The sequence below is a fragment of the Macadamia integrifolia genome, chromosome 13 (genome assembly GCF_013358625.1).
Source record: "Macadamia integrifolia cultivar HAES 741 chromosome 13, SCU_Mint_v3, whole genome shotgun sequence".
Lineage (NCBI taxonomy): Eukaryota > Viridiplantae > Streptophyta > Magnoliopsida > Proteales > Proteaceae > Macadamia > Macadamia integrifolia.
This window is the reverse complement of record NC_056569.1, coordinates 6017549-6023075: the sequence shown is the minus strand read 5'-3', so window position 1 is coordinate 6023075 and position 5527 is coordinate 6017549. Positions and strand designations below refer to the sequence as shown.

Genomic DNA, 5527 nt, shown 5'->3' with positions numbered 1-5527 from the left:
GTTTCAGTATTTGGTAGTTCTGATTTATCACAAATCTGGGATTCCACTATAGGGTTTCAGAAATTCAATATTCTTGATGTCTTTCAAGCAAGGGACACATACTTTACTTCATAGTGGCATACTTTACTTCATAGTGGAGTTGATTCTTGGTTGGGGATTCACCGATCTCTCAAGTATAGAATCTCTCTCTCTCTCTCTCTCTCTCTCTCTCTCTCTCTCTCTCTCTCTCTCTCTTCCATAAGGAACTGCTTAAGAGGACTTTCCTCACACATTAGAGGGCGGGGGCTAGGGGTATGCATGTGACAAGAGTCGATCCTTAGGCCCTTCACACACCTGGTTCCTACTCTATAAGCAGAGGCAGCAACCAGTGTGTTATGCACTAGATTCACCATAGAATCTCCTCTCTCTCTCTCTCTCTGCTGCATTTAGGGGTCTGCCATAGACCGAAAGTGAAGAAAGAAAATGACTAAATTCCTCTATGGCGTAGCGTTTGGCACACATTCAACAGAAAAAAAAAAAAAAACCTTAGGCAAGAGCCCAAGGCAATCATACACAACCCAAGGCATTTCTAAGCATTGAATACATGCCAAATGCCCAATTGCGCCATAGAGGATCCACGTCTGAGAAAGAACGTTGTTCATCTGGCATTCCCACGCCCACAGATAGCTCATGTTTTCAGGGGCTATGAAAAGACACCCCTGCCCCCTTGAAAACAAGGGCTGTGTGTGGGTGTGGGGAATGCTAAACTGACAACATTCTTCCTTCCATGAAGTAATATTAGAATAAGGGCAGGGAATTGCTACGTGGTTGTGTGATTCTTGTGCTAGCTAGCATGCATGAGCTATTGGGGTTAAGGTGATCTTTTTACCACCTTTTGACATTGGGCGCAAGGGCACACTAACCTAATAGATAGCAATCTTTTTTGCATTGAAATAAACCCAAAACAGAAATCATGCAATTTGATTACCAAGACTAAGGTTCTGTTTGATAGCCAAGAGAAGAAAAGAAAAGCAAAGAAAAGAAAAAAGTACACTTCTTGTATTTTTTTTCTTTGGTTAAGAATTTCTCTTTGCACTTGGTTTGTTTTCACCCAAGAGAAGATTCAACTTTCGAAATTCAAAATTCTTCTTGGGAATTGTGAAGTTTTCTTTTGCTCAAAAAAAAAAAAAATCTTACAAAAAAATACAAGAAAATATGAGAAAAATTGAAAACATAATAAGACAAAAAATGAATGATTACACAATGATTTCATGTGCGTCGATATCTCTCTTAAAATTCAAAATTTTTTGAATTTTTTTCTTTTTTTTTTTCTTTTCTACCCTTGATTATACATACTCTTTTTATTTTCTTCTCTTTTCTTTTCTAGATTCTTTTTTCTTTTTTTTTTTTCTAGATTCTTTTTTCTTTTCTCTTCTGTTTTTTCCCTTGGCCACCAAACATAGCCTAATATAACCAGGGAAAGGGTTTCCCGCACTTTATGAAAGAATTGCATAGTACACCAATAATGAGGGTAAAAAAAAATGATATCATCAGTTCATCACTCACACGGTTAGAGTAGGAGAAGAGTATAGTGGAATCTGCACAATGATGGGACATGTTTCATTTCCTCTATGACTACTTCGTACCTCCTTACTCGATCTCAGACCTCTACCGTTAACCCCCTACTATAACTCTCACCCCTACTCCCTTCTGTACTCCACCCTCCACCCTTCACCCTTTTCCGTGTGCCCCACCACGTTCCTCCCCTGGTCTACAAATGCAATGCTCCTACTTATTCCTAGCCTCACCCCACCCCACCTCACTTCTTTCCTCAGTGAAACAGCCACATCCACATCCATGTTCTGCTACACTAACCAACAATTAGAGATATGCAGCGTTAGATAGATTGGGAGGAGTCCCAAAATGAAATTTACAATGGGAGAAGAAGAAAAAAGAGAAGGGAATGAGGAAGAAGAGCCAAAAGTTTTAGCCTCGCAATAGGAAAATGCTACAGAAAAAAATTTACATATATATATATATATATATATATAAAAGAGCAGGAAGAAAGTGATGAGCATGGATTACATAATTGGGAATCCCCTCGAGCATGTTCCATGACATAAACACACGCTTGGAGAGATCTTTCCATCGTTGCCGTTGCTGCAACTCCGGAATGTTTCTTTTTATTAATATTTCTTCAGTCATTTATTAATTTCCTTGATATATATATTTTTTTTTTTGGCTAACAATGAGTATTTAGCCCTTTGGTCTGACTAGTCCCATGGGTTCACCTTGACCTCATAGCCGTATGGATAAGATCATTCTGAGATTGAATGAGAACCATTTAACTTTCCTTCTGTTTGTTATATCCACTGCATCGTTGCCAATCTGTGTGCTAAAATCGACCTTTCAATCATCTTCTTGAAGGACGACCACCTTCATATGGTTCTCTTCATGTCCATGAGATGGATTGTAGCTGCTCCCTCATACCCTAATTTGGTTCCCAATTGCAATGTTGTCCTAGATCTAAGTGTTGTCATCGGCCTGATTGAAACCTTCAGATTGGATGGTTGGATTTTGTTTAAGGGTTAAATAACGGGAATCTTGGGTTAGACCTAGTTTAACCCTAGATTTGGCTTATTTTCCTTTGATTTTGGTTGGACCAATGCTTGATTTTGGGTTATAATTGATTTGAAATTGGGCCAATCTTTGGCTTGGCCACATGGGCGGGGCCTTGATTAAATCTAAAGCAAATCCCCTCCCAAAATCAAGGTTAATCAGGATCAATCCGGCCTGTCTAAGGGTGGGTTAGGGTTGGATTTTTTAGGCCCTGAGTTAGGGTTGTGTCAGGCTTGAGCCAATTAAGGGGATGCAAGGTTGGGCTTGTATTTTCAAAAACTCGGCTCAACCCAATTTTCATTTCAGACCTGGTTAATGTGTTCCAATCTGTTGCCTTGTAGATTAGGGCCCATCGCCTAGGCCAGTTCATAACTATTTGGGAATTGGGTGAGCAACATAACGTGACGATGATCTAATGGTTTGAGAAAGGATGCAAATGATGCGCTGACAAAGTCACGTAGAACGAGATATCAAGAATTGTTGTTGAATCATCGATTCGTGTTTCATAAGCAAGACCTAAACTATAAACTCTAAGGAGACGAGCCGAATCCAAAGGTAGAAACTGAAAAGACGCGGTGGGAGTCGTGAGACTGAGTTAATGCTTCTTCCTTTTTTCGTTTTTTTGGGTAGAAATGAGACTGAGTTAATGCGCAGCCTGAAAAGACGATTTACGAGTGCAGGACGCTTCAGTTTTACATTGAAAAATAGTAATTCGAATGCAAAAGTAACGTTTTGGAAATACAATTCAGTTCGAATATCTTCTTCCACAAGCTCCTCCTCCTCGTCATTCGAGGAAAAAGCTTTTATAAAGTAACTCAAAGCTTTGGGAACGGTTAGGGGAGGATCCTTCATCCATCTCACCTTCTTATATACATGCAGAGTAGTAGGGTTGCAGCGTTTTATCAAAAAATAGATTGATCGGAGCTGTCTCCTTCAGGATTCTATGTAAGAGCTTGCGTCTTCACTTTCAGCTTGATCTATCGATTGAGCAGTTGTGCCCAAATTCTAGGTAAGTGATTTCTACTTCATGATTCTCAGGGAACGTTAATATCATTGATTCTGATTTTGATATCAGGATTTCCTAATCTGGGTAGTTGCCTTTATTTTCTTCCCACCCCTTTTTCTTATGATAATCTTGAACCTTTATGCTGGAAAGAATCTCTCAGCTTACTTTGTTATTGCAACCTTTTTAGATGATGACTACGATTAAGAGGAAGAAAAAGATGAACAGATGGGCTGGTCTTAATTTTGAAAAATTTGATGAGAATATAATCTTCAACATCCTCAAGAGACTAGAAGCTGATACTCTGTACAATTTAAGGGTGGTAAGCAAGCAATGGTATAAACTGATATTTGATCCTCATTTTGCTAATTCCAACCTCTATTATGCGAATCGTTGTATCATTCTCCAAACCCAACTTTATGATTCTTATAGATTGGGTTTTATAGAGATGAAAGAAGGAGGAGAGGTCATTGTTAGGGATTTGAATATGAGTCTTAAGGAGCCAGTACGAGCTTCCTGCAATGGCCTTGTCTTGATGAAAGACTTCTTAAAACGTGGAGATTTATCTGTAGGGAATCTTCTCACTAGAAAAGGGATAAAAATACCTCCTTGTACTAGTAGTAATTTTCTGCTAGGCAATACTTTTGGGTTCACATATATTCCTCATACAAGAGAATACAAGATCGTGTGCAGATGTTGGATGTAAGTATTCGTTCCTATGTTTATATGATACTCACTCTTGGTTCTAATCAGTGGAGACAAGTCAGCGGGCCTCAGTTCCATTTGCCATATGATCAAGAACCCTTTTCTATTAACAGTTTTGTTCATTCACTAATTACTGATGATTATCAAGTCAAGTTGTTCTCCATAGACACTGTTGATGAAACATCTCATAAGACGGCACTCCCGGGTATTATGGAAACAAGATATCATTATCTAATGGATTTTGGAGGGGTTTTATCTCTTGTGGGACATTCAGGTATTCAAGCTGAAGTATGGGTTCTGGAGGATTTTCCTAAGAAAGAATGGATTAGACGTCACTGCATCATCCTTCAAAATGTACACTCTGGTGCACCAATCGGTAGCCTTGGGAATGGCAGGGCAATATTATTTGTAAACATGTTTGAGAACTTTGGTTCTTGTTATGTAGCTGATGTTGAACTGCAGAAAGCAAAGCATAGAGTAAAGCAGTTACCATTTGTCAAGGCTAACCGAAGTCATTGTATACCTCACTTAAACAGTCTCATGTCAGGTAATTCATTGTAAAATCCCATGTTGTAATTTCCTTTACTATTATACTTTACTTGCCAAGGTTTGGAAGGTTTTGCCGTAAGGATTACCATTGTTATTCTCAGGATCTACTAGAAAGTATATTGCTTACTTTTAATTTTCAGGAGGCATGATAAGCCGTATGACTGTATGAGACAGGTAACTACTATAAATTTTGGTTACCTTTAGCTTGACATTGATGGTTTTCACTTCAAAGTAGAGTATCAAGGCTTCTTATATATGATATACCTTCTTAGATTTATGCTTCAATATGCTATTTTGTCACTTTTTCAAAGCCTTACATATCATTGTTTTGAAGGTTGTGGTCAAGTTGTTTATTTAGCTAAGAACTTAAAGAGTGGAGAGAGCTGGGCAGAGGCAGTTGATGAGGGGGGACACAAAGGTAGGGGCAGCAATGATAAGGTTTTTGAGGCCATGGCCGCCCTTCACCCCAACTCTTTACTGCCCCTTAAACTTAGTCCCAGCAAAGCACCCTCCAGCCTCCCATTCCAAGTTGGTCTCTGGAAGTTTACGTTTGTCAGTTACATATGTGGGTTGGTAAACAGTGTGTCAGATACCTCCTCATATTTCATTTTCTTTCAAAGAAGGGTGCCTCGATATCGCCTCTACATCCTCTACAACCACAACATTGGTGCA

The 5527-nt window shown here is 39.1% G+C and overlaps 1 long non-coding RNA gene across 1 annotated transcript; it reads left to right on the top strand.

Annotated features, from left to right (window-relative positions):
* Positions 1–3212: 3212 nt before the first annotated feature.
* LOC122058578 lies at positions 3213–4943 on the top strand. The gene is made up of 2 exons (XR_006133845.1): positions 3213–3607; positions 3792–4943. It is a non-coding gene; the product is annotated as an uncharacterized LOC122058578 (long non-coding RNA).
* Positions 4944–5527: the final 584 nt, after the last annotated feature.